The sequence below is a fragment of the Nelusetta ayraudi genome, unplaced genomic scaffold (genome assembly GCF_046127955.1).
Source record: "Nelusetta ayraudi isolate G7.1 ecotype Tasmania unplaced genomic scaffold, CSIRO-AGI_Nayr_v1 ptg000048l, whole genome shotgun sequence".
NCBI classification, from domain to species: domain Eukaryota; kingdom Metazoa; phylum Chordata; class Actinopteri; order Tetraodontiformes; family Monacanthidae; genus Nelusetta; species Nelusetta ayraudi.
Window position 1 is genome coordinate 10,383,542 of NW_027466098.1, and position 20,139 is coordinate 10,403,680.

A 20,139-nucleotide genomic window follows, 5' to 3' on the forward strand; every position below is an offset into this window, starting at 1 on the left:
TAATCATAATCACCGCCATCGTCATAATCGCCGCCATCATCATCATCATCATCATCATCATCCAGCCATACTTAGGAATTATCATCTTGGTCGTATCTTAAAATGTACACTTTTTTTTTATCTGTCTGCTCGCTGCCATTTTAGCCCTGAAGACGTCCTCATGAATATTTAGCCAGTGGTACAAAAGCATATTCCGCTGAGGTTTGTGAACTCCCACCCTGTTTAATAAGCATGCGCTTGTATTCATGCATGTATGTATGTATGTGCACTGTTTCTTTGTGCAGGACTATGACATTCCTTTAGGCAGGGTCATGTGTTTGGATCAAAACTGCGTGTCAAAAATCCACCCAAAGACTGAATCGGAGCAGTAGAATTTCTTTAGAAGTGTTTTAATATACATTCAGAAATCACGCTCTTTCTATACAGGGCTCAAGGATTTCTTTTTTTCCCTTTTCAAATACAAGAAAACCCCACACTTTGCTAACCCTGCAAAGCAATATAAACTGGAAAGATTCCACCTGGAGTGGCGCTAACAAGTTCTTTTCTTTTATATTTAAAGCCTTGAAACTGGAGCAGCATTTATCAGTGCAGCGCGGTCAAGGGCAGCAGCGATAATAATAATAATAATAATAAAAAAAAAAGTCATGATTGCCGCCACTGGACTCAACTTGTATTTTATTTAGTTTTTCAAATGAAACTTTAATGTTATACTTGTGGAACAGGAAACTCGGGAAATGCTGTGCTCTTAAACTTGATTGCCGGTGAAACGCTGTCTTTCTTGACTCGTAAGTCAGACTGTGACCTCTGTGGCCACTGTGCCCCATAGAAAAAACGAAATATTATGAACAGTGTAACGCAGCAAGACATATTCAATACTTCTGAACATATGTCGCTGTATGTTCTTGTTGTTGTAGGTCTCCCTAATAATGTGGCCAGTGAGTGTAGACTTTAGGTTGAAGCTAAGTGCATCTCTCCTGACAACCTCAGCGTGGAGTTGAAAAAAACAAAAAAAATGAAGTTGACAGTGGTCACATGTCGGAACCGAACTCGCTTCGGCTGTAGCGAATTTAAACCCGCTGGCAGAGACGGACGACTCTTCTGCACCGTGCGTGAGTCACGCCGCTGGTCCGCCGACATCAAAAGCAAACGTGTTTCCAAAACGTGAAGCGGGTTAAAATTCCCATAAAGGGGGAAGTTTGCACACGGGAAGGAGGTGAGCAGCAGTTTGCGCGCGCAGTCATAATTACACGAGCAGCGCTCCCGCCGTTATGCCTCCAATCAATGGCCATTGCCCTTCGGGGGAGCGGCGACATTATTATTGAGTGGCTGCCGCTTGCGTGCGTTCTTTGTGTGTTTGTGTAGAGCTAGTGGTAATGACCACTGAGCGGGAGTGGCACGTGGAGGCCTTGGCCAGCTGCTGCTGCTGCGGCCATTGGTCCCTCTCAAGAGCTCAGACCTTCAGACCAGCGATCCACCGCGGGCACGCGTCATACCGGCGCTTGCTAGCAGCGGCCCTATGTTTATTTATCCGCACGCTTTCCCCAGCAGGTACTGGCGCCTCCCCGGCGCAAAAGTAGGAATCGGACGCACCCGCGCGGACAAACAGGCACAGGTGGGATGATAAATTCGCGCTCACGAGCATCTGCTTCCTCCCACCTCCGCTTTGCCGCTACCCCGCTACCGTTCAAGTCTTTGCCGTGCTCGCTAATTAAATCATCCTCGTGAAAATATCAACAACCGCCGCGCGGCTGATGCCTCCTCCTCCTCCTCCTCCTCCTCCTCCTCCCCCTCCTCCTCCATCTCCTCCGTGGCTGCTGTAAACAAAGGAATCAGGGCTGATTTCCATTTAGGTGGTGAATTGGTTAAACTTTCATTTGCTGCAAATCATGTCCGCCTCTTATTGTGTACTTTAGTCAAGTTTAGTCAGGTGGTGCTGAGGCCAAATTGATTTTTTTTGTTTCGCAATTAGTGAACCTGACATATTTATCTTTTGTCAGCGCGTCTTCTACGCATTTAGAGCCATGACAAGGCTTGCTAGCCAGCTGGCAAATACTAAAATGAGTCTGCGAGTTGATGGGACCAAATAACAACGGACTCGGCAGCCACCACTGATCTTACAGAAGCAGAAAAGTAAAATTCTAGAAGCTTTATTGTCACTCTTGGAAATGGAGTGGAAGGTTGGCCCTGAGCTGTCCGCCACTTTGGGCAAACCTGACCAAAGGTGCCTCACCTGTGTTTAATGGCAGGAGAATACCTGAGCACGCACTGGGTGGCCGACCTGAGATCCGAACCCAGGACCTTCTTGTTGTGAGGCGCTAACCACTGCAGAGACGTTCCAGTTTGCCAGGATGCAGTCATGTCAGCAAGTAAACCTAATTTATTGATCCCCCTGTGTGAAATGGTTTCTTTGCATTTGACCCATCATGGCCCGTCCTATCTCACACGTTCACTATACACACTAGGAGCTGTAGGGCTGCCGCAGGGCAGAACGGTCGGGTCTTTATGTGCCTTGCTCAAGGGCCCTGAGTGCTGGCGAGAAGGCGGACAAGCAGTGGTCACGTTTCCCCGGTCAGAGATCAAACCAACGACCGTCTGATCATCATCGCTTCCATTTTATCAGCGCACTCGCACCGTGCAGTTTTCTTTGTTACGCTCGTGGGTGATAATAAACACACTGGCCGATGGAATGGACCCATTTGGCCACCGCTGACAGGTCCAGGGACAGCGGGGGCGGACGGCGGCTTGAAAGCCCAGACTGAAGTCGGCGGTGCGAGGCAGTGGCTGGAGGTCAGACTCCCACCCACTCCACCGCCACTGCGGGGACCAAGGGTCGGCGAGGAAGGTCTCGACTCCCCCCCCCCCCCCCGCCACCCTTGCTCTTACGCACTCAAACTTTTACTTCCACCCCCTCTCACCGAGCACCGGCTAAAACGGACCCTCCGGAAAGGTGAGTAATCGGCGGCGAAGCGATTACACGGGCGGATGCGGCCTTTATTTTTATTTTTTTACCACCGTCGCCCGGCGCGTGCGCGATGCCGTTCCTCCTTAATGGTTGAGTTAGAGCGCAGGTGGTCTTGGCGGTTAATGGGCTGCTGTGGGTTATCTGAAGGCAGCAGCAGGCGGCCAGGAGTAAAGCGAGCCGCAAACGGGAAGTCTGCGCGAAGCCTGCGTCGAGGAGCCGTCACGTCCTCGCAGACACGCACGCACACACAAACACAGACACACAAACACAGACACACAGGCTTTATCTCGCCAGGCAGAAGCAACAGTTGGTGGTCACATGACGACAGGATTCCTTCCTTTTAGCCCCCCTCGTGTCCCCGGCTGAGGCTGAAAAAAAAAAAAAAAAAGAGGAAGCAGCAGCAGAGGGAACCGGGCTTGTAAAACATTTCCCCCCCCTGCTCATCACTATTTACACGGAATCCACTCAGAAAAAAATTCTGAAGAGCCACAGCAGCGAGAAGGAGAGGGAGCTGGGAGAGGAGGAAGAGGAGGAGGAGGAGGAGGAGGAGGGAGGGATGCTGTTGCCGGGGCAACCGGTGCCGCGACGACTCTTATCACCAGGCTTCTCCTGCATCGTGCACATGCGTGCGTGTTCGCGTCAGTTCACCCTGCTCTCTCTCTCTCTCCCTCTCCTTCTCTCTCTCTCTCTCCAGACTGGAGGCGAGGACATCCCCCTCCAGCACCTCGCCAGTGGAGAGCGAGAGCGAGAGAGAGAGAGAGAGGGAGAGAGAGAGAGCGAGAGAGAGAGAGAGGGGGGGAGAGAGAGAGAGAGAGAGAGAGAGAGAGAGAGAGAGAGAGAGAGAGAGAGAGAGAAGCCCCACAATGCACTGCTCGCTGCAGGGCTGAAGCCGCGCGCGCTCATCACTTCCCGTTGCGGACGGACCGTGTGCGAGCGGCGGCGGCGACGTCCCGAGCGCGAGCGCCACGCAGAAGAGCGTCAGCAGGTAAGACGGCCGTCCGCGTCCCGCGCTGCCGCTCGTGCCCTCCGGGAAGCCGCCGCCGCTGCCACCGAGACGCGTCGGCGTGTCGCCGCCTCTTTAACTCGGAGACGGCCGGGGAGGGCGAGCGGGCGGGAGCCGCGCGTCTCCATCAGCCGCTTGTCATGAGCGTCGAACACGTTCTGATGCCGACAACTTGCCCGCCTGTTGCTGCAGCCGCCGATGCGTGTCTTTTCTTTCCCCTCCTGGAATTGCCTCTCAGTTCAGGTTTTCCCAAGAATCAGATTAGCTCATATGCTGATGCACTAGTATGCTTTTTTTTTTTTTTTTTTTTTTTAATTACCAGTTTTATTATTGGTATTATTATTTCCATTTAACTTGCAAATGCTGCTCGGATTCAAATTCCAGTGTTGCTGCACTGCCAAACTTCCCGGAATGCCGCTTGCTCTCGGTGAGGGCAAGTGTCATTTATGCCTGTCCCATTCTCGGCGTGCACGCTGCACTCAGCTCGCAGAGGGTGGTTCATGGCAAATCCAAATCCTCAGTGGCCTCACTGAAAGTTACAACTTATCGTTGCATTGTCTAATTGGCATGGCAGGAATGAGATGTAACTCATTCTGCGTGTTATCAATGGCAAAAGACGAGTTAAACTTCAGCGATCATGCGAGTGAAACACTTCACAGTCACATCAACATCAACATACATTTGTTTGCTGTTATGTCAAAAACAAGTATTTGTGTTGTTGCTACTTTACATGCCTTTTGCCAAGTGACACTTGCGGAAGCCACTTGGCGGGCAAAAGTGCGGCTGCCACATTTTGACTCGTGATGCAGTTTAACGGGCACTCCGGCTCGTGACCGTATCTGTTGCGCCACAGACCAGCCTCGAAGGCGTCACGGCAGCAGCAGCAGCTTGAAGCAGGGACTCCAACTGCCTGGGATCCCTCTTGTGAAATCACGTTTCCACGTTTTGTCGCAGCGAGACGAGGCGAGACAGGACGGCAGCTAAATGCTAAATCTCCGGACTGAGGAACAGCTCTCGAGCCTTTAATGAGACTCAGCAGTTTGTGCGATAAACCGATGTCACTGAAATTTCTATCACAGCCATGTTTTTGAAAAAAAATATTAACTTTTATACCGATTTGAATCGATTTATATTCCCACTTGAAAAGCTTTTTTCGGCTGATTCACTTACTCCCAAAGATTAATGTGAGCTGTTGGGTCAGTGTAGGCAAACATATTCATCTTAACGTTTAAAAAGAAAAAAACAATCAAATGTCACAATACAGATGACTCAAAAGAGGAAAAGCAAGCATCTCCGTTCAGCTCCGACAGAGCAGCCAATTACGTCGTACTTCAACAGCTGGAGCTCAAATGGAGAAGCTACTCGTTTTCATTATGGCTCCTTTAACCAAGAGCCTCCTTCATTACCTGGTTTTTATAGGTAGATGCCCCCCCATATCTCTGGCTCTGCTCTGCTATGAATCAGTGCTGGTGTTTAGAAAGACGTCCTCCAGCTGCAAACGGTGCAGGACACGTTTGGTGTTTTTGATAGTGTGTGTGAGGAGAATAAGAGCAAAGAAGAAGAAGAAAAAGGAGAAGGAGAGAAGGATGGGAAATCACACTGGGTGTTTTGCAGCAGCAGCTACTGTATCTCAGCGGTAGGTTTTAGTCATCTGGGGGTTTCTGCAGACAGTTTTCATTCCTTTAATACAGCTGGAGGCATGTCCTAGAATTCTGTTCCACAAAATTCAAGCATTATTCCAGTTTTTTCAAACCTTTTTTTTTTCTGTGTTTTTTCTGAAATTAGGGGGAGGTGCGGCGGGTTACTACAAAAGAGCTTTAACCATGGAGGTCACATCTTGGGTGCCTGCAATTTCCTGAGCAATTTAGACTTTATATGTATGTGTGTATGTATATATGTGTATCAAAAAATCCGAGATGCAGGGGCGCTACGAGGTCATGAATTTTGTAGAGGCCCGTTGTGTCAAGATGTTCAGTGATTTGACCTCCGTTGCTCACGGTGCACATCCCTGCGATGAATGTTTAAAAGGCCGGCAGCCTAGCAGCAGCAGCAGCAGCAGCAGAAGCTTGAGGATTTTCCATTTGTTTAAAACCTTGAGGTTCTCCAGCTCTGCTCTTTAACCAGCCTCCTGCTCTTTCCTTTACAGCCAGGACGCAGGTATTGCACAGTAGGCACTATTATTAAGGCGGCACAATGGCTCGGTCCTCCTCTTCCTTCTCCCTCGTGCACCGTCAGAGGCGGGGAGCGAGGAGCCTGAGTGTGCATTAAATTATCCGCAATTGCACCAATTACCTGCAAGTCGGATTTCGCCGGCTGTCTCTTCATCACCTGGTCGCCTTCCTTTAAAAATAGACGGCCACTCGTGAAAAGTAAATATGCTCAAGTGCGGCGCCCGGATTGGATTCTGAAGCACTTGCTACACTATTTCATACGACTCCTGCTTCTCTCTGCCTTGGGGGGGGTTAAAGTGTGCTTTGCAGATTCATATTTGAGAACCGTTTTTTTTTTGCTCAGGAATTTGCATAGAAATTCAAGGCACTGTTGTAGAGTTTCCAGTGGAAACCCTGCGCTGGCAGGAGCCAGAACTTCGATCCGGCTGTGACCTCGAGTGAGATTTTTTGTGAAACAGGAAAAATACGTCTTCAAATGGTAAAATTCATGTGAACCTCCTGCTCGTTTGCGACCTTTTAAAGTGTTTCGTTGCAACTTTTCAGTACTGATTTCCTGGGTATGAAAGCAATTGTCCACACTTCGCTGCTGATTTTGGCCGCCGAACATCTTGGACACGATCGCAGATATCGCAGCTCCGATCCCGGTCGCACACTGGATGATTTTAAGTCTGATCCTTGAGCCGCCCTCGTCCTCGTCCTGCCTGAGGATGTAGCTCGATCGTTTGTCTAAATATTCCTCAACTGCGCGGCACCAACAACAATTACGTCGTTGCTCCAGGTCGAGCCGCCTCCATCCTTCTTCTTTATTTATGATTTCACGTTGCGGCCGCCCCTAACAACAGTCCGGCAACAGCCAATGAGACGGAGGGGGATAGTGAAGCGCGAGCGATGAGACGTCGAGCTACTTTTTTACGAACGTGGCAGCGAGGACAAACGGCGACGCTCCCCGTGAGCCGAGCAGGGGATAAAAAGCAGCTTGTTCGACATGCAGAGCGCAGCGCAGCCGGCGGTGTTTGATCGTCCCGCGTGTTTGTTTTCCTTCACGAATTCACTGTTGATCACGTGACCATCCGGGAGACCTTCAGGGCCGCTCGTCGCTGTGACAGCAGGCGTGTGCTTTCATGTCGCAGTCTGGCATTCAGAGGGTTGTGGTGATGAGGATTGGAACATGATTATTGTTCAGTTTTAACGATATTACGTTGATAAAATTGATACTTTTTCTCCACCAACCAGTAAGAAAACGACTCGTATGTTCTTCTCATTGAAGATCTTTTAATTTGACGGCAACCTTTTCACTTCGGCGTCATTTTTCAAAGTAAAATTGTCTTTTTTTGGAGACAAAGTCCATCACATCCTGCAGTTAGGACGATAACCTCAGAGCAAGAAGATGCTTGGAGGCAGTGTAATGCGTCAGCGGAGGGAACCTCTATTGTAGACGTTGTCACATCTGCGCGTTGCCTCGACTCGACTGACAAACGTGGCATCTGGAGCTGCAGATGAACACTTTTTCTGGAGCATCATGGGTAATTTGGAGGCCTTACAGTCAAGAGCTTTCCATGACTCACTTACATGCACACACACACACACACACACACACACAAGCACTCACACAAGCCAGCACAGCGATAAACACCCTGATATACTGCAGTGCCCAAATCAGTGATGTGGCACTGAGTCACTCGGTAACACCCACCTGACACACACACATGCACGCACGCGCACACACGCTCAGGGCGACATGCGAGCACCTGACGTGGCGTTTTGATGGACTCAGCCGCCATGGCAACAGAGCTGCGACTCTCGCTGTCCTGTGAGTGGACTGGAGCTGCGGAGGAGGGAGGAGAAGCACCGAGTGCCACCGCTCAAGTGCAGCTATTATTATTGTTATTATTATTGTTATTATTATTATTATTATTATCATTGTTATTATTATTTTTATTATTATTATTGTTGTTATTATCGATCTCTCCCCGTCTCCGCCCTCCAATCTTCCTCTTCTCTTTTTCATTCCATGTCGTGTACGTCTTCATAACTGGCCAGGGGCCACTTTAATTTCCCCCTCCTCCATTATTAATTTTTTTTATTTCTTTCTCTTTTTTTGCAAGTCCAGTGCTGTCGGAGCGGTCAGCTGACGCCTCCAAGGTAATCGATTGAGTGAAAAAAAATCCAACAAGTCACCAGGCTTACGTCCTCCGTCCGCACGCTGCCTATTTTGCTTGTCTTGCCTTTTTTTTTTTTAATGCAACCCCAGTTTGCATCACCCGACAACAACAACACACGAACACACACACACACACACACACACACAAAGCGATCCCGCTCTTGTGCTCGTAAACCTTTTCTTTTTTCAAATTCTCTCTCTCTTTCTCTCTCTCTCCCTCCTGCTACTTCTCCCCTCCTCTCTGCTACTGTCGGTCATATTTTATTAAGGCTGCAGCCAAGATATGGAGAGCGGGCTGGCGGGTGGAGGTAGACGTGTCACACAAACAGCAGCTGAATGAGATTCACTCCTGGCGGATCCAGACGGAGAGGGTTTAGATTAAGAAGAAGAAGAAGAAGAAGAAGAAGAAGAAAAAAAAAAAGCAACTGGAGATTTTGTAACATGGTCGGCGCCTTTTGTCAGCATGGACCCTTCTTATGCAAACTGGTTGACTCTTGACAGATGTGTTCTAACGGTAAAACGCATCACTAACCTTTCGGTGAACTCGTCAGGAATGAAGGGGGGGGGGGGGGGGAGTCCCTCAGCAGCATCCAGGAAGTGCCTTCACACACAGCTCTGGAAATTGGGACTTTGTGATGTCACAAAGGGGCTGTGACGCCGCATTCAGATCAGCGTTGACGCTCCCAGACGTCTGAGACTGTGGCCTTACAGCCGCCTTGTTTTCGTGTCGAAAGCAGGAGGGTAAAACTGAGCGTTTGCTGCTGCTGGCTGCAAACAGAGGGCTAAATATGCCTTTTGCTGCAAATCTGTGGTGCCCCCTTAAAATTTATGATTCAACGCTGGGGAGCTGATGACTAGGATCGCTGGAAATAGAATGAGGGACCTTTAGTGTTTACACGCTCGTGTCACATGGCGCGAAAACTGCTGAGAAGTCGAGCCGAGCCCAGCCGAGCCCAGCCGAGCTGAGCTGCTCGCTCTCCTCCTCCTCCCAATGCGATCCAGGCGCCAGGAGGAGTGTGAAAGGTGAACTCGCGACTCCGCTCCGGGTAAATTATGTGCGACGCGTTTAGCTGCTCTGCCTTATATGGAGAGTGGTGTGTCCGAACAGAGCCGGGGTCTCTGCCAAGAGGGGAAGGAGGAAAGGGAGCGAGGGAGTGAAGGACGGAGCGGGGAAGATGGGAGGAGGAGGAGGAAGGAAGAGGAAGAGGGGAGGGGAAGGAGGAGGAGGAGGAGGAGGAGGAGGAGGAGGGGCAGTGACAGAGGGAGTGAAAGAGAGGAGTGCCGCGGCGCCAGCATGAGGTTTTCACTTTCCGTTCCGCCTTCAGCAGCGGTCAGATGGCTCGGCGCAGAGGTACAGTAAGTGGCTGCTGCCTTTGCCTCTGTGTGTGTGTGTGTGTGTGTGTGTGTGTGTGTGTGTGTGTGTGTGTGTGTGTGTGTGCGTGCGTGCGCGCGCGTGTGTTAGTTTGCTTTGCGTCGGATCAGACAGAGGATAGCAGGCGGGCTCGTCCCCGCGTTACTCTCCCTGCTTTGTGTTGCCATTTGCTTCTGTTGCAGAGCTGCTTCTGATTCACCATCTGGATGCCGAGCACTGATATGTGTTTGAACTGACTTCTGTCTGCGTGTGAGTAGGCGTGTGTGTGTGTGTGTGTGTGTGTGTGTGTGTGTGTAAATGCGCGCGTCATGTGCAGATGGGCTGTGCTTCACTGCTAATGAGAGGCAGTTTGAGGCAGGACAGTTCTTTTTTTTTGCTTTTTTAATGTGGAACAGAGCTAAACTGACAATGGAGCAACGTTCCTGTTTAATTTTCCGTAAAGAAGTGCGAGCACACACACACACACTGACAGGCAGTCTGGCAGACTACACTCTGCCCCTCTTGTTGTGTCGATCAGACTGGAAATTAGTTAGCTCTGCACCACAGCTAACTAATAATATGGGCTCACACTTATGGATGAATGAATGAAAACACACACAGACACACGCGCGCATGTGCGCGAGCCCACCAACACTCCTGTGTAATGACTGGGCCACTGGTGTTTACTCTGCCTCTGCCTTCAGGAAATGATTACACCCCTGTGTCGCTCGGAGCCACTGTGCCAATCTGATGCACGAATGCATCAACGCTGGGTTCACGGGGTTCACGCAGCCAGTCGCGTCAGTGAGCGTCAGCCGGCTTCATTGTTCTTAATGGCTTGTTTAGCAAATGCTGTGTTTCCTCCCGGAAAGCAAACAGGGAGATATGATTGTTTGTGGGGGGATAGGCGGTGAACTTAAAGCCCAATGCAGAAATTCACCAAATTAAATGGAGGTAATTGGGTGTTTATGTTGTTTTGGAGCACAGAGACCAAAGATAAGCTGGATTAGTGATACAATCAGCCTCAAAAGAGTCCAACTCAGCCTAAAAATCACCTTTTTGACTAACTCTTCACATCTTGCATCGGTCGACATCCTCTGAGATCGTCCATCCTCTTCGATTGGAGGTCTTCGGCTGAAAGGTGTACCCACCAAACAGTCAGGTCCTTCCAGCAGCAGGTTGTCCATCAGCACAGACGTGAACCTGTGACCAAAGCAGAGCCTTTAACTAATCTTCACAACAGCAAGTAGAAGAGTTGCACTCTATGAATACAGCGCTAACATGTACGTGCTACTACTACATACGTATTTATGTGGTACTACGGTGTATGTGCGACTCTATTAGCAATGTATGCAGTGTAAATATAGTTAGTGCTCTACATTTAACTTGCCAGCAGCCAGTGGAGTGCACACGCCCACTGCTGCGTAACCCTCACGACCAGACATTCCTCAGCTGCACGCTTCACAACAGAGGCGTAACGTAAACGACGCATTGTAAACACACGTGACGCAGCCACGAAATCAGGCTCGGAAATAAGGGCAGCTGAGGGAAACAAGCGCTGAAGGGTCTGAAGGGTCCAGCAGCAGAGGAAGTGACGTTTTCCTCACGCAGGTTTGTGAGGGAACCTCAGCAGTGAATCAAAACTACCAGCTGTAGTTTACATCAGTTGTGGAAACCCGAGCGCTGACAAACGCCACGGATTCCCCCTCCAACTTTTCATTTTTTTAAAAAAAATCCACCACCTCCTTACATCTGCAGCGATCAGATTTTCACCGCCCGCCTGCTCGTTCGGCTGCGCTCCTCTGCAGATCAAAGCCGGCAGACCTACAAGGTCACTAGAGTACAGAGCGGCGCAAGCTCAGAGGCGCCGGGGCGCAGGATTTCGCAGCAGGCGCCGCAGCGGGAGGAGAGAGAGAGAGGGACTCTGGCGCAGAGAGGCGGCGAGCGAGGGGATGGAGGCGGATTCGAGCTCACCTGCGTGACACCGTGACCGACGCCTTAGAGCGGCAGAACCGCCCACTCCACCGCCGTCTCGTTCCTCCCCTCCACTCATCCGATCCGTCCTCCGGCAGTGATGTCATCTCCCCGCTGTCCCCCCGCCAGGCGCAGGGCAGGCAGCCTGTCTGGCGAATGCAGATGAAGCAAACGCGCGCCCAAGGAAAACGCCCGCGCAGTGACACGAGGGTCCCCGGCACCCCCCACCATTAGCATTATTCAGTAAATAAGCAGGGCCGGCGCTCGGATCAAGGTGAGAGCAGGAAGTGGTGGGGGGGGGTGGGGGAGAGGGGCTCCAGACTGAAAGACAGGAGATCACACAGGTGACAGCTGTGGCAGATGGGCGATCACAGGCGCGTCGCACAAACAGTTCAAACATACATTCGGGTCTCTGCCGCTTTTTGATAGCGCCGCTCTTTTTCCGTCGTCGTCCTCTGAGGCAATTTCCTGTCTTCCTCTTTTTTCGTTGGCTTTTTTTTTTTTTTTTTCTTTTGGCAACGCCTGACTGCTGTTGGGTCTTAAAAAAAAATTTCAAGCACTTTTGCAACAGTAGCAGCCGTCTGAAGTCGGGGCGGGAATCTGTTTCCCATCATTTGCAGCCCTCCCCCCAACTAGCGCGAACTGACTCACACGAGCCCGAGACTGTGAATTGTGAGTGAAATTAGGCAGAAAGTCTTTTATTGTGTCCTTTAACACATTGTATTTCCAACAGAAATAGCTCGATTTTTGAAAAAGAAAAAAAGAAAAAAAGCATTTATCTGAGCGACACCCCTGAAAGCGGCGCAGCAATACATATTCCTGGCCTGTGAGTGGCGCTGTGCTGTTGCCAAAGAGATATGCCGAGGACGGAGAAGAAGCGTGAAGAAGAGGTGAAACGAACTCAAGAAGAAGAAAGAAGATGTGTTTCGAGAAAGTCAGTGTGGAGCGGTGATGAGGCAGGATGCGACGCCGCGATCCGACATTGTCGCTGTTAGCACTGAGGTTAGCCTGCCGGAAGGAGGCGGGGCGATGACACAGAAGTGCGAGTGCAGCGTTCAGAGACGTCGTCACTTTAGGACCTGGTTTCAAAAACGTCTTTTGCGAAGATTCGCTGTGGACGAGGAATCTAAGACAGCCACCTGAGGTATTGGGAGGAGGTTGGAGGGGGGGTGGGGAGGGGGTGTGTGTGGGGGGGGGTGTTGTTGGTATGATGGGGCGGGTCCGTGGGGGCCTGTTTGGCAAGTGGCGAAATGACAGAGTGCAGCCAGTCAACCGTGCATGATTGCTGTTTTCCCCGCGGCCCTCAAAGCTGTCAGCGGACTAATGCCCACGAGCGGAAGATGTGATCTGCGGTAAACACAGCCGGCTCCGCAGAGGTGCGCTGGGTGATTTCCACAGATTAAGGTGTCACAGTGAATCACTGGACACACACGGTTTAGCAGGAAACACTTTTACTCCATCACACTCGACTCGACACTCACGCTGGTTTGTGCGGTTCGTCGTTTATTTTTTTGTTGCGTGCGTCTTAACTTGGGGAGCCCACTGCAGCCGTGCCCCCCCCCCTCCACCACTCCTACTTGAACCCAGAGGGGAACCCCCCCCGCACCCCCACTAACTCCATCTGAACTGAGTGAAAAGTCGCCCGGGGGAGGGAGGACGAATCATTCGCCTGAATCGCCCTCATGTCTCTCATCTCTCAGCTCCTCTTCTTCCTCTTCTTTTCTTTTTTTTTTTCCCCAGCTTTCTAATCTTTGCAACAATTGCGCTAAGCTCTTCCGCCGCCCGGCTCCTAATCGGTGATCATCTCGCTGTTACCGAACCATCGCCTCTCGAGGACTTTTTTTTATTATTTCTTTCCTCCCACGGCCGCAAATTGTTGTTGTTCTTCTTCTTACGTTTTTTTTTTTTTTGCTTGTTGTCGGGGTGGATCCTGTGAGTTCCCTACCTGGCATCCCGCTCGCTACGGCTGGGATATCTCCACTTTGTGCTACTCTGGGCTGTCAGTCAGTCAGTCAGTCAGTCAGTCAGTCAGTCAGTCAGACTTCTCTCTCATTAGGATCCTAACTGCGTGTCTCAGTTCTCCGCTTTCCGCACCAAGGATAAAACAGTAACAGAGCTTTTCTATCCCCCCCTTTTCTGCACCACTTGGAGAAGCGACACTCAGAGGTCGAAATTTCCGTCTCGTCCTTCGTCGCCTCCACCAATCACGTCTCTATCTGACGGACAGGAGCCTTGATATCGCTCACTGCTTGCCTCCACTTTGTCCATTTGTCTTTCTTTGACTTGCCACCACGCAGCCAGCCTTCCACCCACACTCACACACAGACACAGACACACACACACACATTCAAACACACACACCTCCTCTATTGCTATTCCTAAGAGGATCAGGCCGGTGCCCTGCCCAAGAACTCGCGACGCTTTTCGGTGAAAGGCAGAAAAAAAGAAAAGAAAAGGCTGGAAGGCGATAGTTTGGATGCAAGCAGAGGCAGGCGTGCATGTGCAACGTGTACGTGTGTGTGTGCGTGCGTGAAAGACGCTCCCGCCCTGCTATCACAGCGCAGACGACAGCTTGCGCACGCCCTCCCCTCGCCCTCCCCTCTGTTTGTCTTACAGCTGTAGCAGGGAGTCATAGTCCCTGTGTGTGTGTGTAGGTGTGTGTGTGTGAGAGAGAGAGAGAGAGAGAGAGAGAGAGAGAGAGAGAGAGAGAGAGAGAGAGAGAGAGACAGAGCGTTGACGCTGTGCATATGCACACACATTACCCCTATGGTTGCGTCGTGAATATAAATGCGGCCGGTGACCTTCCTCCCCGGAGTGGCGTCTCCTCGCTGGGTGCAGCAGATGTGCTGCCTCATGGTTCCTCGCGCCGGCCTTTTTGTCGCCAGAAAGCAAGGAGGGAGGGAGGAGGAGGGGTTCAGGGGGGTAGAATACAGTCTTAAATTACCCTGACGAGGCAGCCGTCGGAAATATCACCATGACGGCGTCGCTCCGCCGAGGCGGGACTCCGTGCGTCAGCGACAGCGGCGTCTGGTCTGGCTGTTGAGGTGCTTGATTGATGTCAACTCAGACGTCCGTCGCCCAGCGTTGAATTTGAACCGTTGAGATTTGTCTTAATAACACGTGCGAAGGATCGCTCTCAACGGACGCGCCGCATCTCGTTGTTGTTGCCGTTTTTGGAGCCATGTAAATAAAATGGCTTCATCCTTAGCTCAGAGCAGTTTTCTACAAGTGTTGATTTTTCTCTATTGTTTATCAAGAGATTCAGACAATACGCTGCAATTTCGTCGCTTGTTCTCACTGTTGCCCAGATGATGACGTCACCCCCAAGTTTTCAGGAAACACATTCTTCACAATCTACTCGGCCGTCGCTTGCATCCGTCTTGTTTGGGTCACACGCCGCGGCCTCGCAAAAAGCCCGTTAGCAAGCTAACGTGTTGCATTTTTCCCCGGCACATTCCCCAAACCGACGCCACTTCCTTGGCCACTTGTGGTTCCTGAGTGATTTCCCTTGCTAAAGAAAGACGGCAGACGTTTTTTTTTTTTTTTTTTCTCATGCCCTTTATTGTGAAATATTCCAGTAAAAGTGAAGTGCTACTCAGCTGCAGCGCTCAACGCTGGGGCTAACAGCGTCATAGCAATTATGGGACACGGACATCACGTATAAGTTTTTTTTTTTTTTGAGACAATGGATGTTAAAGTTGGAAATCAACATTAGACCAACACTGTGAGTCCAAAACAAAGGTGAAGCTAATTTAAATATGTGTCACAGATACAGATCATTTCTAAAACAGTATGGAAAAAACACGTCATTATATATTTGCCACTAAAAGATTTTTTATCATCATCTGACAAGAAATGCGAAATCCCGCTGACGCCTCCGGGACTCCTGACCTTTGTTTGTGTCAAGTGATCAGCCAGCTGATGGTCAGCATCAGTCTGTCAGTCAGCATGACTGGTGCACGAACTGCACTTCCTGTTTTGCAAACATGGAAAGTAACGCGGTATCACAGAGGACAGCAAAAGGCAAACGTTTTTTTGTTTGTTTTTTTTGCAAATGAAAGTGTTGTGACAAATGTATACAAAGGTGCAGTCATTCATCCATATTTACACACACCCTCAACCTCCATGACAAAGTCAAAGAGAGTTAACGGTAAAGATCCTCTCACAAAAGGATTGGGTTCTAGATTCCTGGTTAAAACTGAGGCAGATAAACAGCAAGGCAGCCGTGAGGTGATCTCAAGGAGTGATGCACCTGATCTGAGAGAGATATCAGTGAGATACCCTGTGTGACATCATGAAGGGCTGGTATCCAGAACTGTGTGTTTGGACATTTTTTTTTGTTTTTTCATTTAACATCACGCGGATATGGAGACTGACGAGTCAGAATGTCTGTTGATTGAGTTGAGTATTTTTTTTTAATCATCGATCAGCCTGCTTTTAAGGGCTACGGCTGGTTTACTGCTGCATTCTTCTGCCTGATCTGACACATCGGCAACGGGCAATTACAGAAATGAAAAGCATCCTTCTTCTTGGAAGGTGAAGCAACGGCAATAAGTTTAGACGACTCGGGGGATTTTTCCAGATGGCGCTCGGGGGGGGGGGGGGAGAAATGAGACCATATTATAAAATGAATCCACTTGCTTATTTGTTCATCAGTCCATTTGTTTAACGGCGTGCGTGCGTTGCGTAATGAGGGAAGCGGGCCAATCCGAGTTCATTTTGATTTTTTTGCTCTTTGTTGATGAAATGCGCGCCGCTCCGCATCGATGCCATTAAGGCTGTTTTATGGGGAATCGGAGTGAATTGGGAGAAAAGGCGAACGTATTATGGGCTGCAGATTTCCAGAACCAAGGTCTATTTTTATGCCCCGCTCTTTCATCCTTGTGGCTCGCTGGTTCAGCCTCGTCAAGATGCCTGGACATTTTCCTTTGCCCATATATTGGTTTGACAAGTGCAGATTTGGCCATGACATACGGCCCAGAATGATGCAATAACATTTACCTCTGCTTCACCCTGAATCATTTTCTTATTTGGTCATATTTCATCAAAAGGAAGTGGCGTCTTTGATAGGATTTTCTCGTGTGGCGTTGTTTGAGGCGACACCAGTCACCTCCCTGCATTAAACATGGCGACCTTGCGGCACGTGGCTGTGACCAAAGGGTCTTTGTGAGGGCAGAATGACAATTAGAGGGAGCCAGGGTGGGAGAAAACGAGATTAGCTGCGAATCACAAAGCACGCCCTGGTTGTAAAATTGTGGGCGTCACACGAGGCTCGCGAAAGCAACTATTTAGCGGTCGGTTGCACGTTTTTCAAGTAGAGCCACAGCAGAGCAACCTAGCACAGGTTGCGCTATCATCCATCTGTCATCTATGTAGATGACACACAACTTTATCAGTGTCATCTATATGAATTGAAGAAATCCAGAATATTTCGCCCTCTGTTTGTGGCATGTTCAGATCTAGCTTCCTGCTAAATTTCTTGCTTTGGAAGGGGTCAAAATAAGGCAGTTAGGTAGCAGCAGTGCACCAAAGTAAAGTCATTTCTGCTTTTGTGAGTTCGCTGACCGGATAGAGACGAATGCTATTGGAAGAAACCATCAGTTGGGAAAGATAGATAAAGAAGAGAAGGGGAAAACTTTCAAGCTAAGCTCAGAAGGATTCATCCTCTCCTGCTCCTCTCTCCTCGTCCTGCTCCTAACCTCGTGCACTAACATGCAGGTAATTGCTCTTTTGGCCTCCTATCACTCCACCTCAGGCCTTGGCGTTGTCTCTGCTCCCCCTCCTCCTCCTCCTGCTGATGTCCTATCAGCATAAAGGCCAAGTCACGTTGTATATAGATGATATCCCGGTCAGCCAGTGATGCTGTGTAAGACGATGCGCGCAGCATCTGCTTTTTGCTGCAGCAGCGTCCTGCCACCGCTCACATTACTGACTCCTCCACCTTCCCTCCACCTCCTCTGCTCCACTTTCCCCTCCCCCTCCACTCGGGAGGTGCAACAATCGGACATTATTTTTTTTTGCAGCGTGTGTGAGGTTTTGAATTCTGTGGAATCCGTCTGGAATGTCTTGATCGTTCTCGGCCAAAACACACAGGACGCTTTGGTTAGCGGAGCAAATGTCAAGGTGGTGGACAGAGAAAAGGGTTAGTTTTTCATGTTCGGCCGGCGTAGAAAACCTTGAAGATGAAAGAGTCTTGCAAAAAAAAAACAATAAAAAAAACCCCACACTGTACCCACAGGTTTGCAGCTAGGGCAGCGGTAGATCACAGCAGATAAATGGTGGTACGTCTGTCAGTGTTAAATCCGGTAAGGTGGGAAAAAAAAGTTGCGAAAAGCCAAGTGAGACTTTTGATGACTTCACTTTTTCTTGTATGTGACAATTATTTTAACAAATTCTATAAAGCCAATAGACACCTGTATGAAATACCCAGGCTGAGAGATCCAAGGAATGTTTGTTATCGTGTAATTAACTAAATTATGTTTACATACTCGACAAACAACAGACTGCCTCTGCTCGTACACTTGCTCCATTTCCTGTTTTGCCTAGTCTTGCGTGGCTACGGTTGTTTCTCACAAGAGATTTAAGTACAGCATTATGATTTGTGTTCAGTAGCAGCACCCCCACTGAAGATTCCAACAATTTAGAGGGATTGTAGTGAAAGCACAAATTTCGGAGGCTTGCAAACGGAACGTTTCCAGTTTTCTCTCCTTTTTGCATCCTTCTATTGTAAGAAAAGCATAATGTGAGTTGCTAGTTAGGAGGAAGAAATACAGGAAATTATTGTAAGCCATGCTAGCTGGTTAGTAGGGATAGTGCAGTATAGAGGCAGCTTTGTCAGTGTCAGGTCGAGGTAAGTGGCAGGGCTCAAAAGGACAAATCCAGACAGCCACAATTGGCTCAAATGCCATGACATGAGAAACCACGCGACTCATACAGGCCATTGAAGAGGACGGACTCACACCACACAAATGGAGACCAAGGACTATTTATTTATTTTTACATACAGGCAGGGGAACACAGGTGAGAACAATCAGGAAGACAACGAGACACAGGTGAAAATCACAGAAAGGGGGAAAGTCAGGATCTGATACGAGAAGAAGAAGTGCAAAAGTAAAACAGGAAGTGAAGATGACACAACATGAAACACTAAACATGAACATGACAGTTGACAGACTTGAATCCCAGTCAGAGAAGGATAGCACTACGATGCCAGAGATTGTTGATTTAAACTAACAAGACATGACTTATGAAATCTTGAACATTAACACAAATGAAATGCGCAAACTTGATGAGACAAACCGAGCAGAGCCTAACAAAAAAAAGAGGAAGCGAACAGACAAGACTATCAGAAAAACAACAGAGGATTTGACACAAAAGACAACATGGGAAAAACAATGAGCCGCCCTGAGTTGACTTTCTCCTTACACAAGACGCCGTCGCTGACATCTGGGTGAGTCCTCGTGCTGTGGCCTCCCGGCTCTCGAAACTGAATGGTTGCTGTGTGCGTGTTAATGGGACGGGAGGTGAATTCGTCCAAAACACCTTTTAAGTTTCGCCACTCCTACACAAAAGCTTTCCGTGGACTCTTTACGGGACGATGCGACGTGAGATGATCCGCAACCATTCAGGAAACGTTCCCTCCGACGGTTTCGCTACGAGCGGACAGCAATAAAGCAGAAAAAAAAGGACCAGCATGTTAATACATAATTTGCCTCTCTATATATTAAAACTCCCTGGAATGGTATAACTGTGAATGGGGTAAGGGAAGGGGGAGGGGTTTGGTGCGTAATATCCCCAAGATCCCCCCCGACCCCTCCAATCTTCCCCCAACTCACTCCTCTCAATTTATTACCTTAGTTGGTCTGATGGTGTAATAATATCTCCTGCCTCTGGCTACGGGAAATGGCCGCATGCATTATTCACACATGCTAAGATGCTTATTGATGACTCCTTTATTTATATATTTCCTCAATGCCGGAGCTATTGCTCATACTTTTTTTTTTTCCCCCTCACCGCTGTAATCCTCCATTTTGGATGTGAGCCCTCCCTAATGACCCTCACTCACTCACACTGACGTTTTGATGGGAACTCAGTTCACCTGCTACGAGAAACCGGGGCTAATAATACACGGAGGCGGGCCTTTTCTCATTTGAACCGGCAAATCTGAGGTGTGGAAAAATCAAAGACTCAACATCTTTGAGAAAACCGATGATATTTCGTTTTTGATAAGTAAGTCAACGACATAATGAGCCACTTGAGTCACCGAGCACTTCAAAACACTACTGTTGTCAGACGAGGAACGTAGTCAGAGCCGAACAGGGTCGTTACCGGGGAATCGGTCCGAGGATGAGGCGGAGGCAGGGTTGTTGTCAACCGGGGAACGAAGGAGCACAACAAGGAGACAGGCGCTGGATTACTGGTGCAAAGCAAAACACATAATCTGGCGACGGGGGAACACGGGAGACTGGTTGATAAAGGCAGTGCAGATCAAAGGTGAAGATTGTTGGCTATCAAGAT

At 49.3% G+C, this 20,139-nt stretch overlaps 1 protein-coding gene across 10 annotated transcripts in view; it reads left to right on the top strand.

Moving 5' to 3' along the window:
- Nucleotides 1-3,766: 3,766 nt before the first annotated feature.
- LOC142895316 (muscleblind-like protein 1) overlaps nucleotides 3,767-20,139 on the top strand; it is a 66,961-nt gene continuing 50,588 nt past the window's right edge. For 2 of the 10 annotated variants that reach the window (XM_076036244.1, XM_076036250.1), the window contains exon 1: nucleotides 3,771-3,947. The gene's annotated coding sequence lies outside the window, so the exon portion shown is untranslated. Of the gene's footprint in view, nucleotides 3,948-9,533; nucleotides 9,654-20,139 lie in introns of those variants that run through there. The other 8 variants (XM_076036248.1, XM_076036246.1, XM_076036251.1 and 5 more) reach the window with 8 other exon arrangements.